This window comes from Meriones unguiculatus, chromosome 17, assembly GCF_030254825.1.
Source record: "Meriones unguiculatus strain TT.TT164.6M chromosome 17, Bangor_MerUng_6.1, whole genome shotgun sequence".
Taxonomy (NCBI): domain Eukaryota; kingdom Metazoa; phylum Chordata; class Mammalia; order Rodentia; family Muridae; genus Meriones; species Meriones unguiculatus.
In genome coordinates, this window is record NC_083364.1 from 94075997 (window position 1) to 94096737 (window position 20741).

A 20741-nucleotide genomic window follows, 5' to 3' on the forward strand; every position below is an offset into this window, starting at 1 on the left:
CTGCAAAAGCAACAAGTGCTCTTAACCACTGAGCCATCTCTCCAGCCCCTTGGCCTCTGTTTAAACCTAGACCTCATGTCAGCCCTAAGAAGATGAGCTTAGGGTGGACACTTTATATGTTTCTACTTCTATCTGGCCACATTGATATTTTTTCTTTTTCTTTTTTCTTTTGTTGTTGTTTACAGATTTCATTTCTACTAATTGTTTCTTTAATTGGCCTACTGAAGTTGGGTGTGTGGTTGAGCTAGCTTGTCAGGGTGCCAGCACCTTAGTTCAGACCCTAACAACTCATGACATGAGCAGCTCTTTGTCAGAGACATGTTATAGCTCTTAGGCTGTCCTGAAGCAGCTGTCCTCAATTTGTGGGGTGCAGCCCCTTTGCAGTCAAAGGACCCTTTCACAACCGTCTCACATCAGATATTCTGCATGTCAGATGTTTATGCTACCATTCTGTAGAAAATTTACAGATAAGAAGCAATGAAAATAATATTATGGTTGGGGGTCACCACAACATGAGGAACTATATTAAAGGGTCGCAGCCTTCGGAAGGTGGAGAGCCACTGTGTCAGAGGCTCTGACCTGAGGAGCTATGACAGAGAGCGGTGGCTTCGAAGAGACCAAAAGCAATTAGGGACCAGTATGCAACCGTTTTATCACTTGCCCTTCTGTGGAGGAGCCTTGAATGCAAAGGGATCCTAGAGCTGTGAACCTCTTGGATGCTCCAGGTTGTTCTGGGTTAGATGCTCAATGGAGCAGATGCAGACAGGCAGTGACTCAAGTACAGGGAGTGGAGGGTGCATTGTGAGTAATTAAGTCCTCTGCCGAGACCCAAAGAGACCCAGAGGGGCCTTTGGCCAGTGTTATCTGAGTTGCCTGCTCACAGCATGAGCTGCTGTGTAGGGCCCTCAGCCACAGGGTCATGAAAAGTCCTACTGGAGATGTAAACAAGCCTGCTGTTGGATTATGGAATGCTTTCCCCAGGGAAGGTAAAACAAAACAGACTCCGGCATCCAGGCTTCAGCCTCACATCCGTCACAGGCCAGTCAAGAATTGGGGTTATGGCCTAAGGACTGCTACCCCCCACTTCAAAAGCCTCCTTTGTAGGTCTCTGGCCTTCCTTGGTCAGGTGACCCTAAACCCTTTCAACTCTGCCAGGCAGGGAGGGCGTTCAGGGATTGAGACATTAGAAGTCATCTGGAAATTCCCATAAAGCTTGCCCACCCAGGCTGGTAGGGTGTTTCTTAGCTCCTCTAGAGTACAAGTAATGGGGGAGACACCCCACCACCACCATTTCTGACACACACACACACACACACACACATTTTCGAGACAGGGTTTCTCTGTGTGGCTCTTCTTTGAAGGTCTGGTAGAATTCTGCACTGAGCCACCAGGAACTGTGAGTTTTGCACGTAGGAGACTTTCTGATTGTTACTTCTATCTCAGTGGATGCTATGGGTCTATATAAATTATTACATTTTGATTTAATGTGGGCGGGCCATTCTGTGAAGGGCTGTGTTGTTGAATTCAGTGTGCAAGTATTTTACTGAGAACTTTTGCATCTATGTTCAGCAGAGAGATTTTCTGTAATTTTATCTTCTTGTTGGGTCTTTCTCTGGTTTTTGGTATCAGAAAAATACTGCTTTAATAAAAAGGAATCTGAAAATGTTCTTTCATAGAAATTGAAAAAAAAAATTATAAATTTCACATGGATACACAAGAAACCCAGGCTAGCCTGAACAATTGAGAAGAATTTCTGGAGATTCTCTATTCCAAACTTCAAGTTCTACTACAGAGCTATAGCAACAAAATCAGTATGTTTACTGTCATTAATTATACAAGTTGACCAATGACATTCAATCAAGAACTTAGATAGAAGTGTGATTTCCTGCAGCCATCTGCTTTTTTACAAAGAGGCAAAAATATACATTAGGAAAAAATACAGAACCTTCAATAAATGATGCTGGCCAAACTGGACAGCTACACATAGAAGAAACTAGATCCAGATCTCTCTTCTTGCACAAGCTCAGCTCCAAATATATTAAGAACCTCAACATGAGCCCTGATGCCCTGAATCTGACAGAGGAGAAAGCAGGGACTGAAATGCCCTCAGCTTGTTGGCACAGCTTATTCTGAACACGACCCTGTGGTGCTGGCTTTAAGACCAATAATCAATAAACAGGACCTCCAGAAACTAAAAAGTCTGTACAGCAAAGGACACTGTTATTCAAACAGAAGCAGCCTACAGAATGAAACAAACAAACAAACAAACACCTTTATCAGCTGTATATCTGATGAAGGGTTAATGTCTAGAATATACGAAGGATAGAAAATATCTAAAACATTTTTTAAAAAAGTAACCCAACTGGGGCATGGAACTAAACAGAAAGTTCTCCAAGCAGGAAATGCAAAGAACTAATAAATAGTTTTTAAAATGTGAAACACTCTTGGCCATCAGGGAAATGCAAATTAAACTACTTTAAGATTTTATTTCCCCCCAGTCAGAATGAGTAAGATTTAAAACAAGTGCTGGCGTGAGCATGGGGAAAGGAGGACATGCATTCGCCGTCGGTGGGCGTGCGCACTGCTGTCACACTGTGGAAGACAGTGAGCTGCTGCAGTAGCCCCGAGGAATCTGCCACGTGATATACCTCAGAGCGCATACCTAAAGCACGTCGTGTTCTACCACAGAGACACCTGCTCACCCGTGTTCACTGCCTCTCTACTCACAACAGCCAGGAAGTAGAAGCAGCACTGACGCCCGTCAGCTGATGAATGGGTGACGAGAACGTGGTACGTTTACGAAATGGAATGTTACTCAGCTAGTAAGGGAAACTAAAACCTGAAGTTTGCAGGTTAGTGGATGGAGCTCAAGACCATCATTCTGAGTGAGGTGACACGTACAGAAAGACAGATGTTACATGCTCTCTCTCATGTGCTGTTGCTGGCTTTGAATCTTTGAATATATATGATTAAGTTGGAGTGCTCACAGAGGTGGGAAAACTGGCAGGAAACCATGGGGAGTGACTTTCAAAGGGAGGACAGACGGGACACCGGTGGTGTGAAAGGGGTGTGAGGAAAGGAGTGCGATGGGAGGTTAGGATAGGGGAAAGAGTATGGGAAAAAATAACCAGCACTAAATACCTTTTAAAAAGGCATGTGGAAACCTCCTACTGCAGAATCACACCTGCAGGCACACGTGTCTAGAAGACCCTGTCCTTCTAGACGCCAGTCACTCAGACAGAAAACCCAGGGACAGAAATCCTCAGTGAGGCCCGTAACCACCCAACACGTCAGGCTATTGCTCTTGTTTGCTTTCCAGAACCTGAGGGTAAGACCCTACTGTTGAAGCTGCCACATACTTGAATCAAGGGACACGGAAAAAATCAAACTGGCATTGACCTACTGTCCGGCTCTCATGGTGTAGGAAGGTGCTAGTCACACTATTGAAGGGGAAAAGCAGCCATTAGTTTTACCCCAAGTAAACCCCAAGACCTACAGTAATGACCAGCATATCAGAATATCCCCAGTGGTACAATAGTGGCATGAATGTTATTTGAGTTACCAACAACTTTTTCCCATCGGATTTAAGGTCCACTCTGCAATACTAAACCCATAACTTAACAAAAATAGGCGACCTGATAGGTCACAGGTGCTAACAGAGCTCCGACCACTATTGTGTTGTTCAATGGCCATAGTATTAAACCTGACTCCTAATGAGTTGTCATTTTAGCCGTAGATTACTGTACCATCCGGTAATAGTAGTAGGTGACAATTAGCTCAGAAACCCACAAGTAGTCAGCTTGCAGAGAGCAGGAGAACGCAGATCGACCGGACAGTCAGTTGCACAGAGGCACGCACAGTGCTTGCGACAGCGCGCACAGGGACTGCAAGAGCTTAAACCAGACAGACTCCCAGCAGGTCTCCCCCTGCTGAAGAGCTATTGTCATGTGCTCACTAACGGGAAAGGGACTGTCCTATTTCTTCAGGGATGCGGCTCCTCAGAGGCTACCCACGCCCCCGCATATGACCCTTCTCCCATACACACGCTGGCAGCGCTGAGCAGAAAACAGTCAAATACAGGAAGTTGGTAGGAAACAGTGTGGAGGGATGGGGGAAGAATTGGAGCAGAGGAAGTGGGGGCAGGTAGTTATTTTATGCATGTACACAATTCTTAATAAAATCCAGCGTGTTTGCCAAGACATGTTATTAAAGACAAAATGAAATTTTCGATTATATAAATGATCAGTCCAATAAAAGACTGAAGAATCTGAAACTTGTTTTCACATAATAACTTAATTTCAAAATACAAATCAACATAATTAAAGGAAGATAGAGGAAACCATCCATCTTGGTCAAGGCTAAATCACACGATTTTATGTTTCATTTTCTCACTTATTAACTTTCAAATTGTGCTTTTTTTGTCCAGTTGTGCTAGATTTTATTATGTATGCCTGGTTTATTAACATATTACAAATAGTTGCCTTTAACTTTTAATTAATAATGTGACGGTTTCCATTCATGCATGCTCTCCCACACTTTGGGATGTTGTCATTATAGTATAATTTTGTTTTTGCCTTTGCCATGTAGCCTGTAATTCCTGCTTTGGATGGAATGGGTCTTTGTTTTCCCCCATGTATTGTTCTTTTCTCTTTATTCCTTCCCGGAGTTCTGTGTATGGAAATGGCTTTCTTTAGCTTAAAAAACATGGAACATGCTCTGAAGGCCATCACTCAGCACCTCTTTCCTGGATGAATTACCCAAGTTTTATTACACCCCCAAAACAATGTGGGAAGCTGCTTGCCCCTATGACCCCAGCACTGTGAGGGTGGAGAGAGAGGATCACCGGGGCCTCCGGCCTCAGTCCTGCTTCTGTGAGAGACCCAGTCTCAAGAGAATAAGGTGGGTGCAAAAGGAACTTTTATTTGCCTGCTTCAGCTGTTGTCTTGGAGAATTATTGCTCTGCTAACCGAGGCCTAACCCTGGAAGCTTCTAGCCTCGTACAGTCTAACCCAGGCCTAGAATGTTTTCAGCCTCTGAGACTTACTGCTGAATAAGCTCACCCTTTCTAGTTCTTTCTGAGCTCCGGGCTGGCCGGATCAACTCAGAACTCAGCTGTTCTGGCTCAAACTCTTCTCCCAGCTGACTTATTCAATCTGGCTTCTCTCTCGGCCTCTGATTTACTCTGCTTGGCTCAAACTAACTCCAACAATCTGCTCTAATTTCCTGGCTCCCTCGCATTCTCTGGCTCATTCAGTTTTCTCCTAAATTCTCTTTCTGCAATCTGTCTCTATTACTGTCCCAGTAAAATGGTCTCTTCTCTGTCTTTCGCTCTTTCTCTCTCTCTCTGCATTGCCCCTTAAGTAGCTTCCCTTTCTCTTCTCATGAGAGATGGGCATGTCTTATTCTGTAAGATCTTTCTCTGATTCATCACCTTTTCTGCCACTCAATTAGACATCACTTTCAAACATGGGTGCTTCCTTCTACAAACTAACCTTACCTTTGTTGTTTGGGGTTAAAGGCGTGTACCACTACACCTGGACCTAAGCTTTTCTTTACCTGAAACTTGCTCTATACCAGGCTGGCCTTGAACTCAGATCTGCTTGCCTCTGTCTCCTGGATTAAAGGTGTGTTTGTATTCCAGCTGGATGACACAGACCTACAAGATCTTTGGATGTGATCTCTTGCCAGAGCAGCATGATCTAAATTAAAATTTCTCTACAGGTGGAGACTGATAGAGCAGGGTACAAAACATCTTTCTCTGGCCTCTTCATGCACACACATCTGGACACACATGTATGCACACCACACACACACACACACAGCGTAATACTCTCATGCACACACAAAATTTAGTGAAACTTCTTTTTGCATTGTAAGTAGGCAATCGACACATACACTGCATCTCAGTTTAAAGTAGCCACAATGTTTTATCAGAGCAAAGAGACACCACACCTGCACACTTAAAACATACTTACAGAGTCAATTATTTTAACTCTTCTTTCTAGGCTTGGGCTACTTCTTAAATTGAAACTAAGGGGTCAGGTCTTATTTTGATTCTGGAAAGTTCTCAGCCACTATTTTTCAACTATTTCTCTATTTTTTTTAAAAGAAATATATATATATATATGTATATATTAAAACTCCTCTCATATATTTGGTCCCTTCGTTTCAATGCTTGTGTCTCTTTAAGTTCTCTCTCCTCTTCTTTATCAGCATGCTGGAAAATTCTCCAGTCTTGCAGTTCACCCATTGTGTGGTTACCTATGGCGCCCTCCAGCACTGGGCGGGTTTTCCTGTGGAGACGCACATTTCCGCCAGCAGACTTCTACCCGGTTCTTTAACAATGAAAGACCGTCGGTTTTCCTCTGTTCTTGCGGCTTCTTCTTCTTCCATGTTAAGCACCTTATCGACATTCCATTCTTTACCTCTGTGTGGGCAGTCCCCTGTGTCATATGTCTCTTTAGCATTATCAAAATGCACACACTAAAATAAATAAATAAATAAAAGTAAAAGAAATCATTTTTTAAAACACAGCTTAGTAACCAAGAAATGCACTAAGGTTGTGGTGGAGGAAGACACAAGTCTCTTCTGCAGAAGTGGCCTCCAGACCCAGAGGACAGGGACTTGCTGTGAAAACACACTAGAGAGGAGGAGAAAATGAATCACTGGGGGAAAACCCACAAATGCAAGAAACAGGGAGGACAGATTCTGAGAGAGAGAGCAGAGGACGATAGTGGAAGCATCAGCTGCTCCGGGAGCCGGAGCTACCAACACCAGCTAGTGTTTGTGAGTGTGGGAATTGAACTCCGCTCCTCTATGAGAGCAATACATACTCTGAGCCATCAAACTGCCTTTCACATTCATCTTCTGGCCGGAGGCCATTGCATCAGGCAGGCAGAATGTCCCCATGCTCTCCAACAGGACTGGCTTGAATTCTGATCACCAGTTTTGCCCAGAGTCAAAATAGATGGCAAGCATCCTGTGGTTGCCATCTACTGGGGGGGCGGGAGGAATCCTTGTGGCCTGGTGTCCTTTTTCTAGTCACTGGCTGCACTTTGTGAGTGTCAGCCTTCCCTGTTATTTTGACACTTATTCTTTATGCACTGGTGTCTGGCCCATCTCCCATGTCCACACAGACATTCCATTCCCATCTCTAAGATGGCATCCACTGGTAGGCTCTCTTAGGTACCACATTCTCCATTGGGACTCACTATATTGTTAAGGCGTCCCCAGCTTCTGATCCTCCTGTCTGTACCTCTTCCCCCACAAGTGCTGAGATTAGAAACATAAGCTGCCATTGCTCATCATGTGACACCGGGGATCAAATCCCAGGCTTCTTCATACATGCTGGAAATCCCTTTACCGACTGAACTATCTGCCCCAGCCCTTCATGATATTTGAAACAGAGATTGGACACCCAGGAACTTGTTGTGTCTTTGTCTTCCATTTGTGAGCCTGCTGCAGGCTAAAAGTGCTCTCCTCCTGCCCACCGCTCTAAACACCAGGGTCTATGAGGTGCTTACCAAGGCTTGCCTTACTACAGAATTGCTTTTAAGGCTTCTTCTTACAGGAGCCTCCTCAGGTTTGGCTCCCCGCCTCATGATGGGGGATAGAGGTTGCACTGAAACTCCCTAGGGGGAGTTGGGCACATTCTTTCTTAGTGCCAAGAACTGTACTTTGCACACCAGTTTCCTCTTCCACAGCTGGTGGCTTCAGAAGAAGCTGACTGCCTTTTCAAGGTCTATTCAATGTCTCTAAATGACCTAATGTCATCCTCGGTGCTGGGACCTTGGATTTTGTTTCCAGTTCGAAGCCCATCCTTCTTGAGTCAGCAGAATTTGAGTGGCTCAGAACGCAAAGGGAGCTGTTTACTTGGTGGGGACCATCATTAAAATGCTTAAAATTCCTGCAGCGGTCTTGACACCAGACTGAACGCGAGGCCCACACCAAACCCAGAAATGGAAAGAACCGAGTCCTTGCTGCCATCCGTGAGCCATTATTCAGCCACCCCAAAGCTCCCTCGGGGGACTGTATTGCACAAGAGAACACTTTCCCTATAGATGCTGCTGCCTCGAGTTAGAACTGGTGTTGCATGTGGCCCAAACATCCAGTGCAAAGACTAGTTATACTAGAAATAAACAAATAAACAAACAAAAAACACCCACGTCCCCAGATCCACGGCAGCCAAACCCACCAATAGTATTTTAAATCGCCCAGAACCTGGGCTCTTTTGTAAATAATTCCCGAATTTGTGATGATTGATATTGATTGTCATCTGGACAAATCTTCAGTCACAAGCAATGGGGGCTTATCTGAGGTGGGCAGACACAGCTTAACCATGGGTAGCACCATTCCAGGGGCTGAAGGACCAGAACACATCATTAGAAAGGAAGAAGTAAGCTGAGTGCCTGCGTTTATCTCCCGCTTCGTGGCTGAGGGTGCCAGCCACCTTGTGCTATGGCCGCCATGACTTCCCTCCCATGATGGACTGTGCCTGGTCTGTGAGGCAAATTTTATCCTTCCTTTTTCAAGCTGCCTCTGTCAACTACTTTATTGTAGCAATGGGAAAATTAACTTACACAGAGTAGAAATTTTCTTTTTCCTCTTCTCCACCCATCCTATCCCCCTTCCTCTTGGCTCTTCCAGCTTTCTGAAAGGGAGCACAATGCTCTTGCATAGGTTCCCTTTTCAAGCTTCCCATTTGTGGAGAAACTTGCTGGTGTGGGGAGAAGGGAAGGCTCACTGATGTGGCCTCAGAGCCCTGTGGGGAGCATGTACAAACGGAGAGGGGAGTTCCTCGTGGGGGACACTTGGTCCAGCGAGGTCTGCACTCTCCGGGAAGAGCTCACGGCTGGGAGACAAAGGGCACTTCCAGGGGAAGATCTGGAGGCCAGTCCTGTTGAGGAGCTCGCTTGCAGCACCTCCCTGTCAGGAATTCTGCTCCTGGGGGCTGATGAGGAGCTCGGGCATGGCAGGCTTTGGGGTTGCTTGGTTAGCCCCATGGAGCTTTCCCTTTCCTTGGTTCTGCTCTATAGCTATTGATATTGGCCTCATCCTCTGGCTGGTTTCATGTGGAGGCCTCAACGTGGGAAATAGCAGGTTGGAAATGAAGGCAACTGCTATGGCCTCGTAGGAGAGAGGCCATTCCCATGGCTTGCCACGCCCCTGCATGCAGCATTTTGTCCTGTCTTGTGGGCCAGCCTGTGTCTTGGTCTCATCCTGCAGGAATAGGGGGCAATTGGGTCTCCTTAGCTCCTCTCCCAGGCCTGCCATGAGACTTCAGTGCATGGGGCAAGATGGAGATCTGGCCAAAATGGGGAATCTTTGAAGGAGGGTGATGTAATATCAAGTCCTTCTCTGATGCTGAGATAAAATTCCCTGGCCAAAGCAACTTCAGAGAGAAAGTTGGCTCATAGTTCTGAGTTCCAGTCTATCATCATGGGGAAGTCAGGGAGCTGGGAACTTGAAGCAACTTTCATATCACACCCATAGTCACAAGAGCGAAGAGTAAGGCTCCATGGTCTTGGGTCCTCTCAGGCCCTCAAGCGAGCAATGCACGGATGCACGCTGGCTAGTGTGCAGCACACCTCCACTCGTACAGTCCAGAATGCCCCGTCCAGGGAAGCACGCCATCTACAGTGAGTGGGCCTTCCCACCCACCTGCATTAGTGCAATCAAGATAATCTCCAACAGATGGGCCCATGGGGCAAGCTAATCTAGACAGTGCCTCACCAAGACCCCCTCCCCAGGAGATTCCAGGGTTTTTTGTCAGATAGTCAATTGAAACTAACCGTTTACAAACAGATGCCAGGAAAATCAAGCTCCCCACCTATAAATAGTGTTTGTGGGATTTAGGCATGGTAGGAATTGGTCTGTAATATTCCTAACACCTTTCTCAAACCTGACAGTGAGACTGTTATCGCCTTATTTACACTGGAGTAGATGGTACTTAGCTGATGGTTTTTGATGCTGAACCGTTTCCTACCAGGGATGGGTGGACTTCAGCCAAGTGCAATGACAATCCACGTTCCACAGAGGCTAAGAGCCCTGTAGATTCAGCCTTTTCTCTGGATGCTTCTTGCCATGGACCGTAGAATGCTCACTGCCAGCCGCACCAGGTCTGTTTATAATAAAGGAGAGCTTGCCAGACACCAGGCAGGATTTCACTAGAGGGCCAGGTCAGATGCAGACCTTTAGAGAATCATATGTCTGCCCATCCCTGTTCCAGCCACCCGAGACCACCCAACAAATGATGCCCTGGAGGCTTGGCATGCAATTAAGAGTGAAGAAATTCTTAATCAAATCATGCCACTCCAAGTGAATTGGGCTGGAATGAAGAAATTATGTAGAACTGCCCACAGTGGAAATTCACCAGGCCAATACTCCCAGGTTGTTTTTTGAAATAGATACTGTAGTGTTCTGTAAAGTTTTGAGGTCATTTCCAAATATTTAAAAATTTTTCCACTAACTAGGGTTGCTTTAGGAAATAACACACACACACACACACACACACACACACACACTTGTACACATACACATGCACACATACACACATGCAAACACAAGCACACACGAATGCTCTGTGTGCATGCAAGAAGCAGAAAGCCACATCAGACCCTGCACCCAATGCCCAAATTATCTTTTCAAACAGGCTGAGAACTGTGACTCCCCTCTGTCCTCCTTTGAGACACTCTCATTTAAAAAAAAAAAAAAAGTTTGTTTACCTTTCCCTGCTCAAGAATGTCATGACAAGCTTTCCATTCATTATCAAAATATCCTTTTGCCACTAATTTCTCCTCTTGGTTAAAATAAACCAGGGCTGGCATCACTTCTAGAATTCATTCTTCTGTAAACAAGGGAACATTTTCTTAACAGATTTGAAGACTCCTTCCATGAGAATTTCCTGTGCAATTTCTCTGTTTATTAACGCTACTTGGCACACAGGCAACAAAGACCCCAAAGGGCAGGGCCAGCCTTAACTATTTTGTCCTTCGAAACCAGGCTCCAGTTTCTCAGGCTGGTCTCTGCCGGGAACCTAGCCAGCATCTAGTCACATGACCTAGATCCTGAGGATGACTACTGTGTGACCTTCTGCTGTGACCTCTTGACATTTTGGGATCTCAGTTTCTCCAGTTATCATGAGTTTTCCCTTGGATTTTATGCTCTCAAAGCCTTCTCTCGAAATTCAGTGGTAAAAGTTGAAGTCTTCAGTGTCTGAATGAGTAAAGGAAAAAAAAAAAAAAAAGGATTCTTGAAAACAGTAAATAGCTTTGGGATTCAGGATTAGGTCTAAGGGATCCTTGAGTGAGGTATTTCCTTCCAAAGGTGGAACACAAGAAAAGCAGGTCGGTCGGAAACTGGTTCATCCCCACCGGCTTTCTCTCTATATCCATGCCCAGGAATGCTCCTGGACCCTCAGGGTCTCTTCTGCATCTGGAAGATAGAAAAGGGTGCACAAATTTGGGAGATGACTCCGTCAGGAAAGTGCTTTGCCACGCAAACATTAGGACCTGAGTTCAGTCCCCAGAAGCTACATTAAAGTATATCCAAGTGTGTGACTCACTCTGGTCATCCCAGTGCTGGGGAGCTCCCTGTCCAGTCAGCCCAGCCTGCTTGTAGAGTTCTGGGATAGTGAGGGACGCTACCCTGAAAAACAAGTGTGGGGACTGGAGAGCTGGCTCTACAGAGGACCTGGGATCATCTCCCACCTTCCACCACCTGGGACTCCCAGTCCAGTGGACCCAGTACTCTGCAGCCTCTGTGGACGCCAGGCACATATTCAGTGCACAGAGACACGCGCAGGCAAAGCACCTACACACATAAAGTTAAAATAGATAATTCTTTTTCATTGAACTTTTTATTGATTCTTTGTGAATTTCACATCATGTGCCCCAATATCACTCATCTCCTCGTCTCTTCATACCTGCCCTCTGCCCTTGCGATCTCCTCCCCAAAAGGGGAGAAAACTCTCACTATGGAAGCTGTAAAGTGTCACAGTGTGCCTCACGCTGTCCCCTTTCATCACACTTCTTTATTGCAAATGTTCGCTGCCACAGGTCATTGGTCTGCTTCGAGGTCTCTGGCTCCCACCTCACTGTCGCTACTAGATCCTCTCTAGTATCCTGCCCGAAATCCTGTTGTTCTGTGATTGATCGGGCAGCTTCGTGTACTCCAGCTTTGCCTGAGCAAAGAGAGAAGTGAAGGCCACATGTGGTAGGGACTGCAAATCAGACAAAGCACACAGGCCCTAAGGGACCAGGTATTTGTGCACTGGAACCCCCAGGTGGGGATGTTTGGAGAGGCTTAGGAGGTGTGGCCTTTCTGGAAGAAGTAGGTCATCGGTGGTGGACTTTGGGAGAGGATAACCTTTACTTCCGGCTTGCTCTGCTGCTTCTGACTTGCACTGAAGATGTGAGCTCTTGGCTTCCTCCTCCAGCTGCCATACCTTAATGGATCCTTGTCCCACTGGAGTCCTAAGCCCAGATGAACAAGCACGCGCTCTGGTTTTATCATGGCAGGAAGTAATTAACAATGGATCTGAGTCCATTGACCTAGGAAGTTGCTGCCCCTAAGTCAGAGGCTTTGAGAAACAAAAATGATGCAAATGACACCCTCAGCCACCCATCAGTCGTGGCTTCCACTTAGGAGACAGGTGTTTGGGTAACACAAAGACGGCATAGCACATCCTTCCTAAATCGAAATTCACGTAGAAGCCTTTTCTCTATTATGACAATTGGTCTCCAATTTCAGCATTAAAATGTCCATTCTTTTATGTAATCATGGAGACAGGTGGTAGATTTAAAATTTTTTTTTTAATTTGACAAAAATATGCCACTTTTTGATGGTCCAATTTTGCTAATTTCCCTCTTGTTATTTTGTCCTCTTTCTTTCAAACTCAGAGGTGTTTGAAGCCTGTGGTGTGAAGCTGGCATCCCTTGGAGCTCAGCGAGGACCGTCCTCTCACTTCTGGCTGGTAGACGATGTGTAGAAGATACGCCTTCCTCTTCTGAGTCATGTCCTGAAGGAAGGGACCTGTCTCCTGCCTTGCTCCCTCTTCTGGAAGCCTGATGGACGTGGTGGTGTCAGACGGGTCAGACGAACCTGACACCATTCAATGCCACACATTCTGTGCTGCCAAAGCACGGAAGCCTGGGTCCACAAATCAGCACATCACCATGCTGGCCCAGGGCCTTTTTGTAAGCCGGGAGAGAAGCCACCCATTGACAGCTCGACAAAATGAGCCAGCATTTACACGATGCTTGTTGTAATGGTAACATGGGATTGCCCGGAGGTAAAGTCCAGAAGGGAGAGGACCTCAGTCAGAACCTCCTTCCTGTTCCGTTAGGGATGGCTTGCCCAGAAGTTGGCTCCACCCAACTGCACCAGAGTTTGGAATGTTTTACATAAAGTTTCTTGTTTTCTTGTTTTTAACTGTATTTCTGTCCAATTCCTTGTTCCAGGACCCAAGAACCTGGTACCCTTTTGGAGGTGTTCATCAGACTTCACATCTGCATGGCAGTTGGGAGCCAGGCCAGGAGGTAAGGCTTATGTTTCTAATCTCTTAAAGTGTCCTCTCTTTCCAGGGGAGCCTGGATTGTGAGCGTGGGTTGGGAAATCACTTACCATCATGGAACCCACTATTGCAAGACTCCTCTGACAGTGGTCATGAGATCAGAAACTAGTCCTCAGCAGATGCAAACATTCATATACCAAGGCACACAGGAAAACCACACACTGCCGAAGCCCACTCCTGACCAGAACTGACGACTTAAAAGGGGCCTGCAATGCTGTCCTTCTCTCTCTGCCCTAGCAGGCGTCCATGCTCTGATTTCCTGTTCCTTGTGAGGATGAGGGTTCTGGGTCTGGGGTGGGGGAGGGGCTACCCCGGAAGTCACTGTTGGTCAGACACCAAGGGTTCAGGTCTCAGTCCCCTGGGTGCTACAGAGCCTGGAGACACAGGCTTGTAGGCATCCTTCTAGATGGCTCTGGGCAGCAGCAGTAGTGTTGTGGCCCTGGGTCTGCAGGGTAACAGATGGTGGGCCGTGGTCCAGAAACAGATTCAAGTTACCCCAAGTCCATGTTCCAGTGAGGTCACAATATCGTGAAAGTTTTATCCTAACAGAAGAAAGCTGTAAATCACAACAGCTCAAGTGCACTGCTGGGGACGTCAGGTACACGGAAGACAGCCGAGTGCGTGTGCTGGTTGGTTTTTGTCACCTTGACACCATCTAGAGGCACCTGGAAAGGGAGCCTAAGTTGAGGAATCTCCTCCATCAGATTGGCTTGTAGAGTGCTTTCTTGGTTAGTGAGCTGTGGGAGGGCCCAGCGCAGTGGGGACAGTGCCACCCTGGGAAGGTGATCCGGGGTTGTATAAGACAGTAAACTTATCAATGTACAGAGAGCAAGCCAGGAAGCAGCACTCCTCCATGGCCTCTGCGTCAGCTCCTGCCTCCAGCTTCCTGCCTCGAGTTCCGTCCTGACTTCAGTTGATGGGCTGTGGCTCAGGAGCTGAAATGAAGCCCTGAGTTGTTCTGGGTTGTGGTGATTGTCAGACAACTAAGAGCAAACAAGGACAATGTGAGAATCTCTGCTCCAGACCTCAGACACTATCTGCTCATATACTCAGCATTGGGTCAGTAGAAGCTAGAAGTCTGTTCATGGATTTTCCTCATAGACACAGGATGTTAGGTCATAGAAATAGAAAATAAACGGCTTTTGAGAGACTACATACCCCAAGACAATCTAACCTAAGCCTGCAGCACTGCAGCCTCTCCATGATCACTGAAGTTGATTGGTTGGGCAGCCTTTGTAAAGGTCTAACGCCGGAATAGCTTCTCTCTGGGAACTTTGCGTACACCTCAGTGCAGGCAGACTTCTCCTGCCCATCTGCCCAGGGAGAGCGTGTCCATCCCTGGGAAGTGTGGTGCTCCACCCCCGCCTCTTCAAATCTTGTCCATGAAGAACTGAGGGGGCCCAGGAGCTCCTCCGTGCTAAACATCAGTGTACTAGCTTGCTAGGACTGCCATGATCAAGTACAGCGGGCGCGCTGCCTCAGAGAAGCTGTGGCCTCCCCGTGCAAGGCCCTGGAAGTTTAAGCTCATGGTGTTGTCAGAGATGGTTCCCACTGAAGGCTCCAGGGTGAGTCCATTCCAGGCCTCTTAGCGTCTGCTGGTTGCAGAGAGCTTTAGCCTTTCTTAGATGTGTTGGGAGATAGAACCCCAGGCCTCTGGAAGAGCAGCCAGTGCTATGAAGCCCTGAGCCATCTCTCCAGCCTGCTCTGTATCTACGTGTAATTCCTCTCTCGTGTTAAAGACGAGTCACACTGGACATCAGCTCAGCTTAGTGACCTGATTGTATCTGGAAATGCCCTACTTCAAATGGACCCCTCTGTGGGGTTTAGAGCAGCGGTTCTCAACCCTCCCGATGCTTCGGCCCTTTAAGAGTTCCTCATGTTGTGGTGCCCCCCAACCATAAAATCATTTTGTGGCCACTTGATAACTGTAATTTTGTTTCTGTTTTGAATAGTAATGTAAATATCTGATATGCAGGATATCTGATATGTGACCTCCACCCAAAGGGGTCAGAGCTGCCATTCTAGAGGTTAAAGTTTGAGCATCTTTTTTTGAGAGGAACGCTATTCAAATTGCAATGATCACTGAAACTCATTTTTCTTACTTCTTAGATGAAAATTATTAAAGTAGAAATTCCAACTGGTTCCCCAGCATCTGCAGGCAAAGGTCTGTGTGTCTGAGTCACGTTTTCTTTGGGAACCGTTAGGCAATAGTGCTGTTCTTTTGCTTATTCATCCCTTGGGGAAGGGAAAGTGTGGAGGTCATGCTGTAGGATTAACCAGTGATGAGGGACTTTGTGCATTGGTGGAAGGATGCACTCTTCAGACCAAAGTAGAAAGAAAATGCTTATTAGTTTACTACAAAGAGAGCAGCTGATACAGCAACAGAAGAGCTGCCTATACATGGTGATGGGCTTTGGGTGCCTCGTCTGGATAGGTCCAACCACTTTGTGTACAGCTTCCTTGCATGGAATTCCTCTGTGTAAATGAGGTCAGTCCTCATTGGTAGATGTTCAGCCCCCAATGGTTAGAGTGAGTCATTATGTGTGTAATTTCCCATAATGCAATTGAACCATATGAATGGGGCCATCTTTGAGGTACAGGGATTGGCCAGTTCTGTTCCGCTGTGGCGCAGTTTGGAATCTTGGGTAAAAAGGACAGGTGGTGCTTCTGTTTGGGGGATGCTTTCTAGATCACACTTGAATTAGAGAATGTTTCTGAGCTCTTAATGGCCCTCTACAAGCACATACATTCTGCACATTAGTTTAATGATAGCTTTTTGGTACACAGGCAGCCTAGTGAGCTTTGACCAGCTTACTTTTTCTTGCTGTTCTAAATCTCAGAAATAACAGGAAAGACACAACTTTAAGTGAGGATACAACTACACTCAAACGTCAGGAAAAATGACTTTGGCATGGTCCTTTAATTAGTTAAATACAAAATCACCCTTTGATTCAGCTAATTAATTGCTGGATATACAGCCAAAATAATTTAAAACGTGTTCAGATAAAAGTTTATACACAGCTGTTCATGAAAGCACTGTACATAAAGGTCATAGGTGAGGCAGCCTAAGTGTCCGTTAGGAGATGGGCAAGCAGACATGGTGCGTCCATACCGCAGTATCTACTGCCCAGTCAAAACAGAGCGGAGTGCTGACACGAAAGGATTTTCAGACATTTTTCAAAGTAAAAGAAGCTGTGTCTAACAGATCATACATTGTATGATTCCATCATTTTAAATATCTAGAGTGAGTCACTCCGGAGACAGAGAGCTGATTGGAAGTTACTAAGGGCATGAGGTGGGGAGGGAAACCTCGAGTGCTTAAAGGGACAGAGCTTTCTTTTAGGGGTGATAATGGTGTTTTGAATCTAGATAAAGGTGATGTTTGTACAAAGCTCCAAAGTGGGCCTTTTAAGGCTAATTTTGTATGACATGAATTTTTACCTCAATTAAAGAGATACAGACAGGCCAGGGATGTGTCTGAGCTGTACAGGTAGGTACCTTACTGAGGTGCAGGCCAGTGACCTGAATTTGACCCCCAGAACTCATGTGAACATGGAAAGAGCCAGCCAAGTTCACACAGTTGTCCTTTGACCTCCGTTCATGTTCTATGGCTCAGGCGTGTGCATACACACAAATACATATTGTATATACACACACAATAATAGATAAAAAATTTAAAGACATACTTTTAAAAAGTACAGAAGAGGAAGTCCTGAGGATCAGAGAAACAGTTCCTGAGAACACTGTGGCCTCTGCTGTGGCAGGAATTTAGCTTGGCATCCACACCATCCAGCCCCACAAAAGCTTGCCATCAGCCGGCTCAGCCTGGGCAGCATCCACCACGCTGTCCATGTGTAACCCTGGCAACAACATGGAACTTAAAAAAAAAATCACATGGTCTGGTGTTGCCTGCTGTTTGGAGCTCCAGGGTGATGCCAAAGTCCTAGAAACCACAATTTACAAGATTCCTTCGTGTGTTCTTGGCCTCACTCCTAAACCTTCCAACGTTGTCTTGAAGCCCCCTGTTTTCTCTGGAATGCACTTAATGGACTTGGACGGCCCACCATCTCTGGTGAAGAATAACACGGCTAAAGAGTAAATAGCTTTCTCAAAAGAGCTGCAAAAAGCAGATTATGTGCAAATTCAGAGACCGCTGCCCTGTGCCAAGGTCTGTTGGATCTGAAAGGTCCTGTCAAGTTTCGGGCTCACAGCTCAACATTTATATGGTAATTTATGTCACTTATTAACTGTGGTGTGTTTGTGGCAACCTAATTATGGCTGCCCTCTTGGCTTGTTTTGGGAACAGCAGCAGAGATTGTTTTGTGACAAGAGCTTTGTCTGGGGCCTTCTTCTGTTGCATATCTGGGGAAGGCTGGAGACCACTGGGCAAATCTGAGGTTCTTGCCTGGAGGATGCTGAGGCACAGATCTCCTCAAGGTAGTTTGGGGAGCTGGCGTGAGTGGAACACCATGAGGAGCCCCACTCTTGCCTGGGGAGAGGTTTGATTAGTGTTTGACATTCTGATATTAGACGGAGATCCTGAGCTGGGAATTGCCTATTCTGATGGTCAAAAGGTAGGGTTCTGTTTTCAGGAGCCTGTCCTTTCTCATATAGGCTTGGGTAGAAGATGAAGCCACCTTGCAAGTCTCCGCCCTCAGGGCATTGGGATGCAGTGGATCATGAACCATAGAAACCATAGGAAGAAGCAAATGACCTCAGGTTCCAGCTCAGAACCAAATGGACCGGGAACCTAGGCTCTAGGTCAGCTCTTCAAAGGACACTGGACCTTGACATCCCTTGGAAGAACCCAAGAGAATATCAGACATTTATTTGAGGCAAACACTACATTGAACCCCCTAGACAGTTGGAAACGGGTAGTTTTACACCTGCATGTTCATGGAAGGACAGGGCCCTAAGCAGCAGTGTTAAGACGGCTCAGTGGCTTAGGGAGGTGGGATTAGCTCATGTGGAACTTCCTTTCCTCTTTCACCTTGCTGGAAAGTAACTATCTGGCCTGGACTTTTGTAAACTCTAACTCAGCAACTCCACACCTATATCCCCTGAGACTTCAGGGGTCTTGGCACTGGCTGTCACACTGAGGACTTTCTAAAAAGACAAAAGACGACTTGAAAGTCATAGCTTTTATTGATTTCTTTTTCTTAAAAAAAAAAAAAGACTTAGGAACTGGGAGAATAATATAATTCTATTTTAATTTTAAAAGATCTAGTCTTTAAATTATGCATATTAAGTACACATTTGAGGAGATACGTACTTGAGAGCACAGATTCCTCGAAGTCCAGAAGAAGGTTCTGGATCCTGTGTTAGGGGGTTTTTATGGATGTGGTGGAACACCATGATCAAAAAAAACTTGGTGAGGAAGGGATTTTTCACTTCCGCAGCACAGTCCACTATCAAAGGAAGTCAGGGCAGGAACTCAGACAGGGCAGGAACCTGGAGCAGGAGCTGATACAGAGGCCAAGGAGGGGTGCTGCTTACTGGCTTGCTCCCCAGCAGCTTGCTCATAGAATCCAGGACTACCAGTCCAGGATGGCCCCACCCACCGTGGGCTGGGCCCTCCCCCACCAATCACTGCCTGAGAAAATGCCCTCCAGGCTTGCTCGAAGCCTGAGCTTATGAAGGCATCTTCTCAGGTGAGCTTCCCTCCTCTCACATGACTTTTTTTTTTTTTTAATGCAAAGTTGGCACAAAAACTGAAGCTAGAGTTACAGGTGAGTGTGAGTCACCTGATGTGGCTGCTGGGAACTAGCCTTGGGTCCTTAGCAAGGGTGGAAAATGCTCTTAACCCCCGAGTCAGTGGTGTAAGGGAGAAGGTCTATCCCATACCTTCCAAGAAGAATGAGCTGAAATCTCTGTCTAAAGGTCACAGTGTAGAAAGGTTTGCTAGAAATGGATTGTGCACTTAGATTTAGAACATACAACTTTTGGATAAAGTCCTGGGAACCCAGGGCTTGAGAACAAGTCCCTAGACTTGATACCAAAATCAAGGCACAGTAACGCCTCCACAGTATTCGGGAAGGCAGAGGCAGATGGGTCTCTGAGTTCGAGGCCAGCCTGGTCTACAAAGTGAATCCAGGACAGCCAAGGATACACCGAGAAAAAAAAAAAAACAGAAAAGGAAAATTTAATAAATTTTACACTAGTAAAAAGAACACATTTGTTCTGAGAAACATTGTGTGAAGAGGGAAAACAAAGTATATCCTGAGAGAAACTTGTCTGTGTACCCCTTTGGGGGAAAACCATTCCCTATGTAGGAATTCTAACCAGCCTAAGAGAGGAGAAAACTAGCTGAGAGACAGAGAGCAAGGATGCATTTATTCTCTCTTGACTGTGATATGACATGGTTGTTTGAATTCCTGCCTTGATTTCCCCCCAGATAATGAATCGGAGTGTGGAACTCTAAGCCAAATAAACTCTTTTCTCTACCCTGTGTTAAATTATTACAGCAACAGAAACCAAACGAGGACACGAGGTGACCTGACTTGGCCACACTCACAGCCCACATGTGGGACAAGGCTCAAGCTGCTATTGTTTCCATGTCCAGTCGCTCTGCAGATGTCAAGTCCAGAACTCACAAACACATGGGGGGGTGGGGGGGGCAGAAGAGGGACTGAGCATGCTCCCAAGAGATGAAAAGACACAGCTTCTTCCGGTGTGCCGAAGCTCTGTGACTTGTGGCATCTGAGAGCATCTCACTGGCCACCGGGATGGTGGGAAGCTGCTCAGGAGAAGCTCTCCAGCTCACGATGCCCTCAGAGGGGACCAAGGCTGAGGGAGAGCCAGGAGGCCTGAGCTCCTTGCAGCCTGCACGTGGATGTTCCTCTTTGCCTGGCCCTCTCTCCGGGCCTGGAGACCACCAGGAGGAACCCGCTATGCTTTCCTGTCCTTGCCTCCAGACTCACTCCAGGTCACAGACAGGAGACATGCTAGCATGGCTGAGAGGTCACATTCAGACCCATCCTGTTAGTGTAGCCCATCTTGCTTCATACCATGTGGATTTTTTGGGACTCAATGATTAGACAAAAAGTCAGAAGCTAACAACATTGGCTCTTCCTGCCAGAACCTCTTTACCACACATTTTGGAGTTGGAATCGGTTGCCTGATTTCCGGGGATACTGCCCACTGGGAATGCGGGACCATGTGCCAGAAT

General features: G+C 46.4%; 1 long non-coding RNA gene across 1 annotated transcript; it reads left to right on the forward strand.

The window, feature by feature from the left end:
• Positions 1-12918: 12918 nt before the first annotated feature.
• LOC132648474 (uncharacterized) lies at positions 12919-20166 on the forward strand. Its single transcript, XR_009586865.1, has 3 exons — positions 12919-13291; positions 13461-13538; positions 20038-20166. It is a non-coding gene; the product is annotated as an uncharacterized LOC132648474 (long non-coding RNA).
• Positions 20167-20741: the final 575 nt, after the last annotated feature.